We start from the raw sequence: 17,759 nt of genomic DNA on the forward strand, positions 1-17,759 counted from the left end.
AAAAAAGTTAAATCTCTGATTTCAAGACAAGAAATCCAATTTTTTAACTCTTTTATTTACAGCTTTCATCGCCTTCTTCTGAGAGTCTGAAAGAGAGCTAAAACTAGAGATTCAATGTTGGAATGATAAAATATTTTTATCTAAAAGGAAATCAAAAGCCCATTATCCCAATAGTTAGCACCCTTCAACCATGCTTGAAATTCAAATATTAGTTTTAAATCCAAATAAATAAACTTTAGTTGCATCAAACATCTGTTGAAGTTTAATGACATGGCTGATATCACACATTTTTATACCATCCATAGCATAAAAATATCCCTGTAACATTTTCCTCAAAAACTGGTTTTATTTTAATAGAAAGATAAATGGAAGAAAATGAAATGAAATTAATGTTTATAATGAGTTCTCCTTTCTCCTGTGAAAGACATAGGATAAACAGAAAGCGTTAACTGGAAATTCTACTGCCTTAAACTAAAAAAAATGAATATAACAAACACATGGCTAAAATTTCTCTGATTTTCCTTTTTTTTTTTTTCTCATTCAGGATATGAAGAGACACAGTTACATGAGCAAAATGGAACTCTTCATCCAACCATTCTTTAACTTAATCAGTACTAAATTTCACATTAATCAAAAGTAAGGCACAGTCCTACAGTAACCCCTGTAAAATTTTGTGATCTGTTTCCCTTTTATAGCTAAAATAGCTCTGGAGTTTTATAGGGGAACTGTGAGACAAAGTGATGGGGCAAGAGATATCTGGTAGGTCTGACCCTGCAAAATATTTCTATCATTTCTATGTTGTCCAAGACAACTGCAACCTGAATACTGTAAACTAACCTGGAACAGAACCATCAAATTTTAAAGGGGAAAATAAGTGTGGGTCATTAAAAATGCTATAACTGTGAAGGACTGTTTTTAACAAAAGTCTCATGGCTGGAAGCTCAGTAACATCCAAAAATGTGGGACAATTTCATGCAACTAAACAAGAAGGAAATGATTATACAACAATCAAAACAATATTGCTGTTTGAATGTTCTTTAAAGTGGCGAATAGCCACCTTTGCTTTAAAATTCACATTTTTGAACTTTGGAAAATGTTCTTGAAGACAATTTGGTGCTGTTTTTTCCTTCCAAAGCCATATGGTTGAGAGAATTAAGCACTGTCCTGGGAATCAGGACATTCTCACTCCTTGTCTCATCTTTACTGCTGATGGGTCTTAATACTTTCTACTTCTTTAAACTTTGGAAATGCTATTTAATTATGCTATGCAACAACCCAGTTTGCAAACATTAATTAAGCCTCATAGCTCCCTTGTGGTCTGAGACAGGTAAAATACCATTAGTCTCAGATAATAGGGAAAATAAGGCTCAGAGGGGTTAAGTGGCATGCCCAAAGTCACAGAAGCAGTAGTATTTGGATCAGTATTATAATTCAAATTGTCTTTTAATCTACAATGACTCTCAAGCAAGGCCAATGCATCCATGTGACTGAGTTAAAAAGCAAGAAACAAGCATTTTAGCTGTTCTGAAAATTCAGTACCTTTAGGCTCAAGTTACCTCTAGTATTTATTTGAGCTTCACTGATTTATAAACAGCTACATGCACAGGCCACTTCAGTGCTGGGGAAGATGAGCAGAGAATTCAAACAGCATCCCTTTAAGAAGTTTCTAAAGCGGGGGGGGGGGGGGGCCGGGGGCGGCTAACACTGTGTAGAGGGCACCACCCCAGGGGCAGGCCGTGGGGCTGGTGTTTCAGAGTGCAGACCCCACAGGAGGCAGTGGGCTTCCAGCTGCTCCACTCAGCGAAACACAAAAATTATCTCCTCTGGCTGGAAGGGGTCACGGAAGGGTTTCCATCCTGTCAGCTAATCTAGGCAACACAGGAACGTAAAAGAGGCTGTTAAGGAAAGAAGCAGATGACTCTTAGCTCCTGTTCCATGTGGGTCACCAAGGGCATGGCAATGGGACCCCATCTGGGAAGACAGGAGCTTTGCTGTTTACCCACTCCTTAGAGATGAGCTGCACCTGGTCTCCACGCACATAGCTCCCTGCAGAGAACTGCAGAGAACCAAGAACTGACAGAGCAGAGTGATAAGCTTTGTCTGGGACTTCTCAAGCAAGGGAGGAGGAAGGATATCCAGCATTTAGAATTAACATGTTAACATCAACCATGAAGAGAAAAGATTTGAAACAGCATAATAACTGGGGTATTTACCCAGGATTATGTATCATCCCCTATTCAAGCACTGCTACATTCTCAGGTGGCCATGAGAGAGTATTCTGAAAAAGTACAAAGAACCCCTGGCAGATACCTAACTGTATACACATCTCATTTCCCACATACTATATTCAAAGGCTGGCACATGCCCTCATTGTAAGAATATATAAGAAGGAATAGTATGCTTGGCTTTTATATGAATTATCAAATGAAGTCTTTTCTACAGTTCATATGTACATATGGGGTTTTTATCTTATGCATTTCCCATATGGATTCCACTTCTGCTTATGTTAAGGCAACCAGTTCCTAAAGTGTGCAGGATCTGTGCGCATGCCTTGTGAAGAGCCTGCCCTTTCTGGGCAAGGCTGTCCTCATGTGCCAGGACGTAAATATTTGAGGTGGACCTTCATTGCCCTTTTGTTCTTCTTCTTGACTCACAAGCTAGATCTTTATGGGATCTGCAGTGCCTACACCAGCTTTCTGAACTGCAGGCTACAGTTTACTGAATGCTTTTCCTCAATAGCCCAACTGAACTCTGTTGAGTTGAAGATACATACCCATGTTGGTGGCAGCCATCCGGGGTCCTACTTCAGTTTAGGAGACAGATGACATGTCAGAATGGGATATGCAGTTTCAAGAATATGTACAAGCAGATTCAAGAAAGTGAAGATGCTTTCTGAACCACTGATGTTCCTCTGATATTCTTTTTGTCTACCATTGGGTCTTTAGGACATTCAGGACATTCTAGCAGTCCAGCCTAGCAGAGGCATCTCAAATAATCACAAGGAAATAGTCAAATATTTTTTCATCCAGCCACAGAATTGTTTGTGACATGCCATAACGGTTAATGAGAGCCAGTACTACTTCAGGGGAACTGGAAGGCTTGAGTCTTTGTATCTATGGTCATTATTATTATCATTATTTTCATGATTACACAGAATTTGTCTGCCCTCGATAAAGCTGGTCATATCCTAGTGCTGGCCTTCAGATGGCTTCACCTTGTGTCAGATACTTCTACAAAACTAATCCAAAAGGAAACCATTCCTAAACTGATTTTAACAGGAGTGCTTGGTACCCCTTCAAGTGATGATATTTGTCTCCACTGAAGCCCTTAGGACTGCCTCTCAGCTTGATTATTGTTACTCTGATCACACCTCACTGCATTTCCTAGGATGCAGTTACATTTCTACCAGGTTACAGAAAAGAAATTCTTGAAAATAGTAACCCTTGTGTTATTTTTGCCAGAAAGCTCTGGCTAACTGCTTAATCCTTCCATCATCTTTCAGTAGATACTGCTTTCCTGGCTGCTGTATCCAGCCAAGAGGCTGTAATAATCACAGGAATCCCTCAAATATTTGGAGCTTGAGATATTTCCTGCTTCTATCCTTCATATACTGTCTTTTCCAAAAGTGTTCTTGAACCATGTACATTTTAAAACCATCTCATAATTTTGATAATTAAAAACTCTTCTATTTTTTAATTTTTTATATTTTTTTTTAATTCTAACCAACCAAGGCTACACTTCATGTCCTGAATGCAATTAGCATGTTTTCTCTTCTCCTTGACAGTGTGGAATTAATTCAAGTCGTATTGAGACTGAGTTTATGGCACAGATGAGAGGTTTTTGACAGTTTTGCAGTGACTATCCAAGTGGGTTTCTGATTTGTACTTACTACTTTTTATCAAAGAAAGACCCATTCTGTTTCACTCAGTTTGAACCAATATGATCTCTTTCCCTCTCTGAATAGCAACCTTTAAAGATTTATAGGGCAGCAGCTTGGAGTTCACTAACTATACCAGAGACACATGAAATTACAGTTCTGATAGAAGGTGTGAATTCTGACAGCGTCAGAAGTTTCAGAATAAAACTAGGAATTTCACTTAAATCTTCAGATTTTTTAATTCCCAGACTGAAATGGAGTGAAAGAAATGGCCGTTGGAGCTAAGAGAAATTTTTCTAACACTGTGGGATTTATCTAGAGGTCAAAGTGCTTTCCTTGACACATAGCTAAAATAGAAGGGTGGACAAGCAGCCAGAGGCACCCCATTCATAAGTTGTCAGGCATCTTCTTTCTACAGTAAAGAATATAACTAGAAACAAACACTGACAGCAAGATGAATTCCTGCTTGCTGTTGAAGATACAATTTGTAATTAGTGGAATATGTCCTGGTAGATTTTTAGATGCAAAGGCTAGTTTTGATAGGGACGATTTAAAAAAGGCTCAAAATGTGTGTATCTTTTCCGTTCTTCATTCTTTTAGCTCAGGTAGGTCACGATGAGTTTGAACATCCCCTTCTTCTCCACATTTCTCACATTAGGGAAGTGGTGATCCTGGAGAGAAAAAATAGAAAAAAAAGCATTTGACACAGTTTAATTCTGTCATGGTCTTTTGCCTGGATTTTGCTTTGGTGCCTGTCACAGGCACAGCAAACTCATCCCCTTCATTCTTACAATTTTGAATTTGTTTTTGTTTTACACATTTTGTAATAGAGGAACTGCTCATCAGAACAGAAAGTAACCTGCACCACATTTTGTGCAGCTTGGCTAAATCAAAATAATGGCATCCTGGCAAACATTTGGTAGGGAGAGTGCAATAATTATTGGTTTGGTTTTCGTTAACCTCTTTTTTTTTAGTCAACATTAAGTCAATCCACCTGGAGCTTAATACTGTATGTTACTATAGTAACTTTACAGCCTATTTGATTGTGACAAAGGGCTTCATCTCGTCCATTTCATGCTCCTGTGTCGACCTACTCCCTCCCAGTGTTTTATTATATGTCTTTAAGAGTATCTGCAGGAGCCGCAGCTGCTCTGCTTTTGTAGCAGAAAGCAGCTTTCACTGTGTGAAATACTCTGCTCTAAAAGGTCTTGTGGGCTGATGGCATTATTGAATTTCAAAGCAAAGACAAACAACATTAAATTGTTTAAAGCTAATATTCATGTTTTGCTGTACGGCATGTTTGGGGTTTTTTTCAGAATGGAACAGTATATAATCACTGGTTGATGCCCTTGAGAACAAAACCACAAAATAAAGCAACGTAGAATACAAAAAGACTTGAAAGTAATTCAGTTTTCAAAACAAAACAAAACAACAACAAAAAAAAATGTGTTGGAGGCTCAGGAAAAGCATTAACTGCAGAAGCTGGAGTTAGCAGTTTGTAAAATGAAAAATTGGATCATTTTCTACGAACGGGCCCGATCCTTCCCTGTTAAACCATTGTGAAACGATTGATTTTAATGGCATTACTTCCAAATTTATACTGGTACAAGGCTGAGTAGTACATGACCCATGAGTGCAAAATGTTTGACACTTTCCGACTGTTGCCTGTTCATTTTACAACCTGGTTGTTCTATAATACTCTAACCAGCCATGTGGATGATTGTAACAAGCCACTACGCAGCTTTTGTTTGGATTACCAGCGTCTCAGAATTCTTTCATTACATTGTTTGTTCCTGCTGTTGTTTAAATTTACCTTACTCTAGCTTCTCAACACAATTTATTCCTTGCTGGAGCTCTTTTTCCCTGCCTGCTCTACAGCTGCTGGCCTCATGAGTGAAAATACTTTACAAATCTATTTTTCCTCAGTCTGTTCAGATTTGCCTCATATTGCTAATATTTATCTGCATATTTGATTTGAGAATAAAATATGTTCTCTGCCCTAGTTTCTCTCACTCCTCACATGTTGTTACGGATGCTTCTGAATAAAGAACTGTGCACTTCTTTGTCGCCAGTGCAAGGGCAATGCGGCGAGGTTCCTCCTGCATTTCAGCAGAGCCCTGCTCCAGTTGTGTTAATTGTTGGGCTGGGAGGGCAGCAAGCACTGAATGCTGCCTTGTTAACTTGCTAAGCAGCTGGTCAGCAGGGTAGTTTGATTCCAGCAAGGCTCTTGACACCTCTGCCAAGGGTTATTGATACCTCACACACCCCAGCTGAGACAGATTGTTTTAGTCGTGCTTCATATCCATAGCACAGCCTGTAGTTAGGAAAAAAAGTGATTGACAGCTCACACCTCCTGGGCCCTTCTTACTACCAGACACAACATCTGCTATGCCCTGTGGAGCAGTGAACCAACACACACTGAGAGAACTGTTTCTAGTATTGTCAGGGTTGATTTTGTTTAACCCTTTCTGGCTGCTCTCTGGAGATGCGCATAGGGGTTTCTGTAATCCTTTACACATGCTTTAAAAGTGTGGAATATCTGACCAGGAGAACACTGGAGAAGATGGTGCTTGCAATGGCAAGGACACGGGTCGACAGTTCTTCCTCTGTAAGGCGACCAGCATACTCAGGATTGTAAAATAGAAACTGGGTTATCCCTACAGAAGTGTTGCTTATTTCCAAACAGTGCTGGGGATGCAGCCAATGAAGAGTGCAACTCTGAAATGTGGCCTGAAGCAATTTCACTGAGTGTGCACAGATACACTGAGGAGGAGCACAGCCATAAGTCTGTTTGCTAACCAGTTACCTAGATCAAAGCACGCTCGTTAAAGTTTAGGTTATATGTACAAACAGCAGAGGGGTATAGCTTTTTGACAGGAAGGAGAAAGAAAAATGGTTCTATTTTCTACCTTCGGAAAACTAGCCAGTAACAGTTGGCAATTGCAGCATCTTCACAACAAATTATTGCATGTTTAATTACAAATATGGGTCATTAAATATACATGCAAGGAGCTTTTATAGACTTTCTTCAACATGTTTAAAAAATTAGAAGAACTATTTTAAAGACTCCCAAAATCAAATCAATAGTCTTAAAAAATATCTGACATGTTGACTGATATGCCTCACTTTTGGACGGGTTTGGGGTTTTTTATTTTTTTCCCTCCTAAATATCACCAGAAGTATTGCTGAAGCCTAAAAATGAATATTTTTATAAATAATAAAATTACAGAATAATAGAATCACAGACTCATCTAAGTTAAAAAAGACCGTTAATATCACTGAGCCCAATTGTTAACCCAGCACTGCCAACTCCATCGCTAAACCATGTCCCCAAGTGCCATAACTACACAACTTTTAAATACCTCCACCACTTCCCGGGACAGCCAAAGTTTGACAACCCTTTCTGTGAAGAAACTTTTCCTAATGTCTCATCTAAATGTCTCCTCAAGAAACTTGATTTTGTTATTTGGGAGAAGAAATCAACTCCCATCTCACTACAACCTCCTTTCCTGGAAGTTGTAGAGAGCAGTAAGACCTCCCCTGAGCCTCCTTTTGTCCAAACTAAACAAACCAAGCTCCCTCAGCTGGCCCCCACAAAACTTGTGCTCCAGACCCTTCACCAGCTTCATTGCCCTTTTCTGGGCAAGCTCCAACACCTCAACATCTTTCTTGTAGTGAGGGGCCCAAAACTGAAGATTCAGGGTGTGGCTTCACCAGTGCTGAGTACAAAGTCATACAGGGGGTCAATCACTGCCCTAGTCCTGCTGGTCACACTATTTCGGATACAAGCCAGGATGCCATTGGCCTTCTTGGCCACCTGGGCACACACTGGCTCATGTTCAGCTGCTGTAGACCAGTATCCCCCGATCCTTTTTCAGGAAGCAAATTTCCAGACACTCTTCCCCCAGCCTGTAGTACTGCATAGGCTTGTTGTGACCCAAGTGCAGGACCTGGCATTTTGACTTGTTGAGCTTCATACAACTGGCCTCAGACCATTGGTCCAGCCTGTCCAGATCCTTCTGCAGAGCCTTCCTGCCCTCCAGCTGATCAACACTCCCACCCAGATTGGTGTCACCTGAAAATGGACTGAGGGAGAACTGGATCTCCTCATCCAAATCATTGTTAAAGATATTGAACAGGACTGGCCCCTACGCTGAGCCATGCTGGATGTCACTTGTGACCAGCCACCAGCTGGATTTAACCCTATTCGCCACCACTTTCTGGGCCCAGCCTTCCAACCAGTGTTTTGCTCAGCGAAAATGCACCTGTCCAAGCCATGAACAGCCAGTTTCTCCAGGAAAATATTGTGGAAGACAACATCAAATACTTCACTAAAGTTCAAGTAGGCTACATCCACAGCCTTTCCCTCATCCACTAAATGAGTCACCTCATCATAGAAGATCAGGCTGGTTAGGCAGGACCTGCCTTTCACAAACCTCTGCTGGCTGGTTCTGATCCCCTGGTTGTCCTGCACACGCTGCATCGTGGAATTCAATAGGATTTGCTCCAAGACCTTCCCCAGCACCAAGGGCAGGATGACAGTCCTGTAGTGCCCCACATCCTTCTTCCAGCCCTTCTTGTAGACAGGCATCACATTTGTTAACCTCCACTCAGCTAGGACCTCACCTATTGGCCAAGACTTCTGGTGAATGATGGAAAGTGGCTTGGCAAGCTCTTCCACCATCTCCATCAGTACCCTTGTGTGGTCCCATAGATTCGTGCATGTCTAAGTGGTGTAGCAGGGCACTGATCATTTCCCCATGGATTATGAGGACCTCATTCTGCTCCCCATCCCTGTCTTCCAGCTCAGGCAGCAGGGTACTTGGAGAACAACTGATCTGGCTACTAAAGACTGAGGCCAAAAAAGCATTAAGGACTTCAGCCTTTTATTCATCCTTTGTTGCTGTGTTTCCCTCCACAGACAATAAGAGATGGAGATTCTCGTTTGTTCTCCTTATGTTGCTGACGTATTTATTGGAATTATTTTTATTGTTTGATCCCCACTTCTTATTTCTCTGAGCATGGAAAACTATATAATTTTGTGATTGCTGTCCCCAAGATAGCCCTCAGCTGTGGCATCACACAAAAGTCTTTCTCTGTTCACAAACAACAGGTCCAGCAGGGCACCTTCCCCATCTGGCTCCCTCACCAGCTCTGTCAGGACATTATGTTCCACACACTCCAGGAACCTCCTGGACTATTTCACCTCTGCTGTATTTTATTTCCTATAGACATCTGATAAGCTGAAGTCCCCAACAAAAGCAAGGACTAGCAAAATCTTATTTGCTTGCATCATATAGGTATAGTCACTGAGACTTCCATAGAAAATGCTATGCAAAGTAGAGTAGCCATATGGTAACAGATCAAAAGGACTTTTTGGACCTTTTTTTTTTTTGTTTGGCTGCAAACTGGCTTCCTACCATGCTGTCATGCTTTAGAACTGATGCTTGCCAGCTATATTATCTGTGTTTACAATGCCATAAGGATGTGTTATGCTACAGAGGAACTAATAGCTTTATTTATTATATCTTTATTATAGCAATGTAATTAGCAATATTATTATTGCTAAGCATCACTATCACCTCTTGTCAGCACCATGTAACTCCAACATAAGTCACTGTGTGTTTTATATTCCAGACAAAATTATTGGCTGAGTGAGTTTACATGATACTGTTGTGCTCATACTTCATGGGATTATATGGCTGTGTTCTGCTGGTAGACTGAGGATTTGCTACAGTGAATGCTACAGTAAACCAGCGTTATGACTACATGACTTACTGCACACAGCTCTCACCTCTAGTGGTTAACTATCCTTTCTTCCCTCAAGAAGCTGGACTGTAGTTCTGATGACTTTAAAACTTACAGCAGCCTCAGTGTGAGTTACATGAAAAAGTCAGAATATCAGATTAGTGACAAGTAATTTTTGTTTCTGGACTTATACTGTGATTGTTACTGCCTTTGCTGTACAGGTTCATTTAGCTCTCTTGAATAAAACAAAATTAATTAAGTGGGGTATGGACAGAATTCAGATTCATGCCAAAGTCAGGCTTTGGATTATGTCTTTTTTCTGAAGTAGTTTTTCCCTCTAGAGGTCATATTTGTTTTTAAAAAGGTCACATTTCCTCTAATGAGCAGTATGTAGACTATTTTGAAATATAGTCCAACAGAAATAGGGAAATCAGCCACACTTTCAGCCAATGGGAGAACACGGGAATGTTTTGAACTGACAACCACTTGGCACTTGCCAGGCCAAGAGTAAACAAGGCCAGAGAGATAACATGTCAGGAAGAGATTCTGGCACCAATAAAACTCATGCCAAAAAACTTATATTAGCAAAATCAGATATATATTTACAGAATACATAAGAATACACACTGGGCAAAACAACTATCTTACCACTACAAGTCAGTACTGATTAGGTGTCTTGTCCACCAGTAACAAACAGATCAAGACCTCAGATAACCAGTTACCCAGATGTGGTACCTTTCTCTTGTTGGAAACTGAAACCATCAGCCCAGTACCAAAACCCAAGTCAGCTCAGTCACAAGGAATGGTTCAGAAGTTTGGAAGAGGGTTGGGTTCATGTTCATCATGTCACACTTGTTCCTGTGTGAAAAGGACACTTCTGAACAGAAGGGAGAGCTCCTCTAAATCAAAGAAGTCACAATGCAATAATCTGAGAGACTGGGAAAATGCAGTTAGATTTCAAAGAACTTCATCAAAGCAGTAGGGAAGAATGATGGAAATAAATACAAAACCAGGTATAGTAGAAAGAAACAGAATAGTCCTTTCTTAAGCACTTTTAAAGGTTCACACTAAAATAGCCATATCAGGTTTTCCCTGTCCCTTGTCTGTTGGTGTGTCAGAGCACATAAAAGAGTAAATGTTGAGTATGGAGGAAGATGTGGTGCATCAGACATAATTATCTCTAGCATCTATATTCCATTCTTTTTTTTCTGCCCCAAGAAGGCAATCTTATTGTTTACTCTGAAAAGCAAAATCAAGGGTCAACACAGAAACGACTCCATGAAAGCTTCTGCTATGTAGGAGAGAGACAACACAAACTAAAGTTCTTTTCTGCTCCTGAAATCTAACACACTTGAAAGAATGAAGGTCTTAGACAAGCTCTATTTCTGCAGAGAAATATTTCATATTAGTTTGACCCCTAAGTTCTGTTTGTGTGTGTGCACGTCCTTATTTTTGTTACAGGAGAGAATCTCAGTAGAGCAATCAAAGCAAAAAACTCCTGTATGTGTACACATGTACCTACCTCTCTGATAATTTCTGCATGACATTCTTGGATAACCACTGAGATGTCTGGGTCATATTGTAGCTTAAATATTTGAAAATGATAATATAACGGGAGTGTTTCTCTATGTTCCTTTCTTCCACTAACCAGTTCAGCTTTATGAAATATGATTCATTTCTTGAGCCTAAGGAGCTGTAGAGAAAGGATATGTGTAACCTGAGTTAATTTCCTTCTGTGGCTTCTTATTGGCCGGAGACACATTATAACACCTCTCAGGACACTTTTTTTTGTTGTTAATTAAAATGGTTACTTCATTTGAATACTCTCCCCTCTTGGACTGCAGATACAATTCATATCAGTGGCTGTCAATGAAGTATAATATACAGCACTGATACAAATTTTAAAAATACATTTTAAAATTCTCCAGGAAGCTTGTATTCACATATATAATTTCCTTTTTCATTTAGTTCTAAATGAATGGGCTGGCACTGCAGAAAAATAAAATAAAACATTTAGTTCTGGATTTTTTTCTTCAGGTGGCATGAAACTAGGATTTGGGAACTACTTTCAAGGCAGCTTTTTGGATGACATTTTTTCCTCCTACTGTTGCTATGAGTAACTCCACAGCCTCTAGCCACCTCAACTTTATCAAAACTAGGCCAAGAAGATATTAATTATTATGTATCAGTTATAGAATAATAAAGTAACTTCCAATGTCATGGAAATGCCAGGAAATACATATATTTAGTGTTTATATTTACTAAGAGCATTTGATTTTCACAGGAACGCTTATCTGTAAAGCCTTTTCTTTAAAAGAAAAACCCAGTCTTCGGTGTTGCCACTCTATCCAACCATCTTTGTGATGCTGATATAAAAATGTAAGCATGGCCCGTTGTGTGGCCAAATCTGGTCAATTCTCAGACCATCCTGCTATCCAGTGGGTCATTAGAAAAGCTGTACCTACTGGTTTAGGTAACAGTTCCATTTGTGATGGGGCAACCCAGCAAACATGGGTTTCCTGATCTGTTCTGCTCCTTGAACTGTTGGGGCCTCTCTCAAAGCTTGGCCTTGTTGTGCCCAGTGCTTCTGTTGTCCTCCCATTGATGCTTCTGTGAAGCCTATCAGCAGTGCCATGAGGTTAGCTCAGACAGTGCTGATGTTTTCCAGTGTATGCTAACAGAGTTACTGCTTTGTTCATTCCGTCTTGGGTGGGCTTCTTAAGTGGAAGACAGCTGTGATCCTGCAATGCGGAAGGCAGCATTTTTAGGAACTGAGGAAGTCTATTTTCTCCCTGAGCTAAGGATGACATGCCAATTCAGAATCTCAGTTCATATCAGACTCTTCTGTCCTTCAGATAGCAGTGACTAGAAACATTTTGTTTTATCATCTCAGCTGGTGCATTTTCTTCTTAAATGCAGACTTTGTTACGGTGATCCATAACTGAGAATCCCTTCAGGCTTGTCTACTACATTGCACTCAATCAGATTCAAAGTGTGAAGAATCCTTGAAACCTCCAGTTACTTCAGAACACAGTTGCTTTCCCTCACAAGTGCTGTACTAGCAAGAACATATCACAACTCTGCTCCACAGGCTATGTTCAACCCTGGAAAATCAGGGCACCAAAAAAAGATCTTAAAAGGGTCATCTAGAAGAAAGAGGGCATCTGTGAACGAGGAAATCTTAGTCCAAATCCCAGTAACATTCAAGAAAATCAGAACAGGGATGTGCCAGTTACAGTGAAGTGATCCATTATTGATTGCATATGGATCCCAACCCTGGATTTTTTAAAATAACTTTTAGTTGCCTAGACTTTTCAGTTGCTACCAGTCCATTACATTTGGCACTTAAGTCAAATAGTTATGCTTTTTCTGCCAAGTGTGCTAAATGCGAGTAAAGTTGCTATCTTGAAGGGCCTCTATTTTGAAGCTTTGTGGATTTAAACTCCCTAATACAGATATTCTGCTGTGATATTGTGCTGTTCATGGGGCATACAAGGATCACCTTTGTGAACCTTGCACTGTACAACAGGGGAGCAACTGCTCAGTGTTTACAGCTATTTTTTATTCCTACCTACCTAATACTCAATAAAGACCACATTAATCTATACTTAGAGGGTGGAAGGGAAGAGTAGGAAAAATTCCTCCTGTCTTGTGTTATTTTGCTACTTCCATTTAGCAGCAGTGCACTTCAGTGTAAGTCACTGAATCAGATACGGGCTATGACCTTTTGGGTGACCTTGGGCCACTCACCACTCTGTGCCTCTCTTTTGTTTCCCCTGTGCAGTTTCCTTTAAAAGCACAGCATAAAATTATGCAGAGCTAATACCGTCTTTGGAGAGCATTTTCCATCCTAGCAGGACCCCACCACTGGCTGTTAATTCCAGGATTTTAGGCTCATGATTAAGTTACTGCGGTGTAACAAGGTACCTTACATCTGTTGCTCATTAGGGGGACTTGTCTGAGCCAAGGTAAATGACTACATCTTGACTAGTCATCTTGACTTTCTCTGTAGTCACTGAAAAAAATTTGTCACTCTTAGGCTGTGCTCTGCAGTAGACACCTAACATATATCAGATGAATCATGTTCCCCAAATGCCTATTTCTCTCCATTGATTATGAAGAGTGTCTAGAAGAAATAGCTGAGATAAAGATTTCCACACTGTGGTAGTCTAAAGTTATGTGGAAATTACTTTCCTAGTAACTGCTCATATATCTGCTGTTGGCCCCAAACAACAGTAAACTACTTTGATACAACATACAACTAGCTATATGACCTAGGTCAAGTTGTCTTACCCTTATTCTGAGCTAAACACACACATGCAGTTAACACGGCTCAGCTGGCACATGTTAAGTGGATCACACATTCACTCACCTTTTTGGAAAGGCACCATTCCATTACATGTGTTTACCATCAGCCTATTTTGTGACCAAGTTTTATCAAAGACCATTCTTTTTCTCCTCTCTTTGACTGTACAGACTGAGGGCAAGGCCAGTCTTTCTACTGGCTCTTTGTTTGTCATGGTTTAACCCCACCCAGCCACCAAGCCCCACCCAGCCCCTCACTCACTCCCTCAGCAGCAGGGAGAGAATCAGGAGGGTAAAAGGTAGAAAATTTGTGGGTTGAGGCAAAGACAGTTTAATAGTGAAAGCAAAAGCTGAGCACACAAGAAAAGCAAAATAAGGCATTCATTCACTGCTACTCGTGGGCAGGCAGGCATTCAGCCGTCTTCAGGAAAGCAGGGCCCCATCTTGGGTAACAGTGACTTGGGAAGACAAACACCATCACTCCAAATGTTCCCCCCTTCTTCCCCCCACTTTATGTACTTACCATGATGTTGCATGGTCTGGAATGTCCCTTGGGTCAGTTTGGGTCACCTGTCCCAGCTGTGTCTCCTCCCAACCTCCCACACACCCCCAGCCTTCTCCCCACCACAGCAGTACAAGAAGCAGAAAAGGCCTTGGCTCTGTATAAGCCCTGCTCAGCAGTAACAAATATCCTGTGTTCAGCACAAATCCAAAACACAGCCCCATACCCGTCCCTGTGAAGAAAATTAACTCTACTGGAGCTGAAACCAGCACATCGTGTTTATCTTACTCTCTGAAGCAGAGTAACCTCAGTTTACACTTCTTTCTTAGTTTTCTTTCCCTTTTACTCATAATATCCCCTCTTTCTATGCAGCCTTCTCAATGCTCCCTATGAAGGACACTGTAAAAATGAACTGAATTTTAATACCTAAGTACTGGAAAAATTTAAAATGCAGACTGTAGGCATGAGTGTAAACTATTCTGTAAATCAGCAGTCTTAACAATTTTTAAAACAGGCTGTAGTATGAATGTAAGATTGCTTTAAAGCAAATACTTGTAAAGATGCAAACAGCTAGAAAGGCACCCTTGAAAATATTTTTTCTTAGTATGTCTATGGGAGATAATATTCCCAAGCAAAATCTCTTTTTGTTGTTGTTGCTGTTGTTGTAGCTGCATGTTGAAACAACAGAGCTGTTTCTAAAATGTAAACAGATTTTAATGTAGATTTCCAAATACCCACCTAAGAATTTGTTATTGAAATATGGTTGTTTACCTATGGTATAGGAATTACAGAGATATACAACATAAGTTTCATGTCTATTGTATACATTTCTAGCTGTATCAAATATTTAATACCTCATATTCTTTGGGATTTGTTAGCATCTCCTTTCAAACTTGCCTGCGGCAATTACAAGATGGAATGTAAAAAGTGGTTTTGATTATCGTTTTGGATTGTCACCTTGACAGTTTGGGTTGGGTTTTATAGGCATGGAGAAAGAACACACACAGACGCACACAATTGCTCCTTTTCACTTTGCATCCCTTTCCCAGTAGACAATGCTCTACAGAAATGGCTCAGGAGCAGAATAGACATGAAAGGATTACCAAGTGGTGCTATTTGAGGGAAACCTGGTTCATTATTTGGAGACAGGAATATGTAAGTGGCCAGTTTCATCTGTAAATTGCTATTGCTTGGGAATTGCAAATAGACCTTACTGGGTGTTTGAGCGGTCAAGTCAAATACACTGCTGCCAACAAAAACAGAAGGAGGGGAAAAAAACAGGTGGAAGGAAAGAGAAGAGGGGATAGAAATTTAATAAGCGAGAAAGGAAAAATGAAGTATCTTTAGCTTTTGTTGCCCATTGAGTAAAAAGAAAATGTTTAACAACAGAAGTCTAAGGCCATTGCTTTAATTTTTAATCTAGGCTGGAGGATGCAAGAAGAGTGCTAATGTACCTGTGTATGTGAATATCCTTTAAATATGAAAACTATTTGCTGTTTTGAGTACCTTACTGGCTCTTAGCTTGCAGGTCCCCTCTAGGGCGAAGGCTGCTGCACTTGGCCACCTGTTCTAGCAGTGCCCATCAGTTCCTTTTTTGTCCATGTCGCGGGTTCGGTTTGTAACCGGGCGGAAACACCAATTTAGTGTAGTGGTTTGGTCCAAAATACTCATTACTGTTTATCTGCTGTGAGATAAGAATTAGGAGAAATGCAAAACAGGCACCAAACTTGAAAGAATATAAAGAAGTTTATTAACAGACCTAAAAGAAGAAAAAAATTATACCACCTTCAGAACTCTCCTCCTCCCCCCACCTTCCTCCCTTCTCCCACTGACAATGTGAAAAGACAACCCTTGAGATGTTCAGTCTGTTTACCACTTCCATAATAACCTTGTTCAGTCCATTTAGAAAGAGAAGTCTCTTCTTGCTCATGCTATGAAAACATTATCACAACGAGACAGCCGCCCACTTCCAAATATTGTTCAGTCCATTTAGGAAGAGGAGTCTCTCTGCCTGCGTGTGAGTCCTTTCCCCCGACTTGCAGCTTTTCCCGCAACTGCCTTCGAGGGTCCACTCTTGAAGTTTTTTGGGGTACAATTTTAAGGTTGAGCCGTTCAGAAACAAAAACAGAGGCCCTTCTCCTTCCCTGGGAGCAAAGGGTCTTCATCATCTTCATCTTTAGGACTATCTCTGGGAGCATCTCTACGGACTGAGGTTTTCTCCTTTCCCGTTTGGAGCAAAAGTCCTCATCTGGTTCATCTCTCCCTGTCCAAACTTCTCATGAAATTACAGCTGCGTCAGCATCTGCCTATCTCAGCGCAGGTGCTTTTGCTCACGAGTTGAACACTCCACCCCCCATATCTTCATGAAATTACAACAGGATACTCTGATATATCATAGCTTCACAACAGAATTTCAGCTTTAAGCATCTCCTCTCTCTCTTCCCTCAGGTTTTCAGCTCTTCACAGCAATAAAAGGGTTAATCTCACCTCGGCCTTGCAGCTTTGCAGCTGGAATGTTGAATTTTTCTTATCGCAGTGGAGAGGGGGGAGAGCCGAGTCGCTCCGGCTGGCCACGGCAAGGCAGTGGGGGGGTTCCACGGCTGGAACAGGTCCATCGACCCAGGATGGCCGTGGCCCGGCCCGGCCTGGCCCAGGCAGGGCCTGGCTGGGCCCGCTGGCCCCCACACGGGGCCTGCAGCCACCTGTCCCAGCGCCGGAAACAAGAGAGCTTGGAGGGGGAGTTTGCCTATTCTTAAATGTGGATCACAGAGGTGATCACAACTTTAAGTGGCTTAGAGAAGTGTCCATATTCAAACTGGCCAGCTGATAGGTTCTATCAGTTCCCAGAGGAAACTGTAAGCACCCCTTAGCAAGGACGTCCCTTCCGGGACTATGCTTGCTAACCTATGACAGTCCACTGGGGAAAAGACATTTTGTCACACGAAAATGGGGAGCTTACCTGAGTGTCAGAGAGTGGGACACAGAGTTCCATTAACTATTTCTTTGTAGTTGGGGATTGTGTTATTTTTTATGCAGACTGAAGGTAGCTGTTTGCACAATAATTGAGCAGACTGTTCTGGCCACTGAATCTTAGGCATGAGAAATACTCAGATGCATGATTTTATCATGAGGAAAGGAGAGGGAAATACCAGAGCAAGGTGAAGCACTGTGTTTCTTCTTTCTTACTCTTTCACAGTATGACTGTAAGTTGAGTTTCTGAGATTTTCTGTAAATGACATCTGAGCATCATAATGAATTATTAACATCCACCTGTACACTGAGCTTTCCCCTGAAATCCACAAGCCTTTGTGAAGCATACAGACTTTT

Source organism: Corvus kubaryi, unplaced genomic scaffold (assembly GCF_017639235.1).
Source record: "Corvus kubaryi isolate FWS band 111438036 unplaced genomic scaffold, C.kubaryi_AGA036_p1.0 split3-73, whole genome shotgun sequence".
Taxonomy (NCBI): domain Eukaryota; kingdom Metazoa; phylum Chordata; class Aves; order Passeriformes; family Corvidae; genus Corvus; species Corvus kubaryi.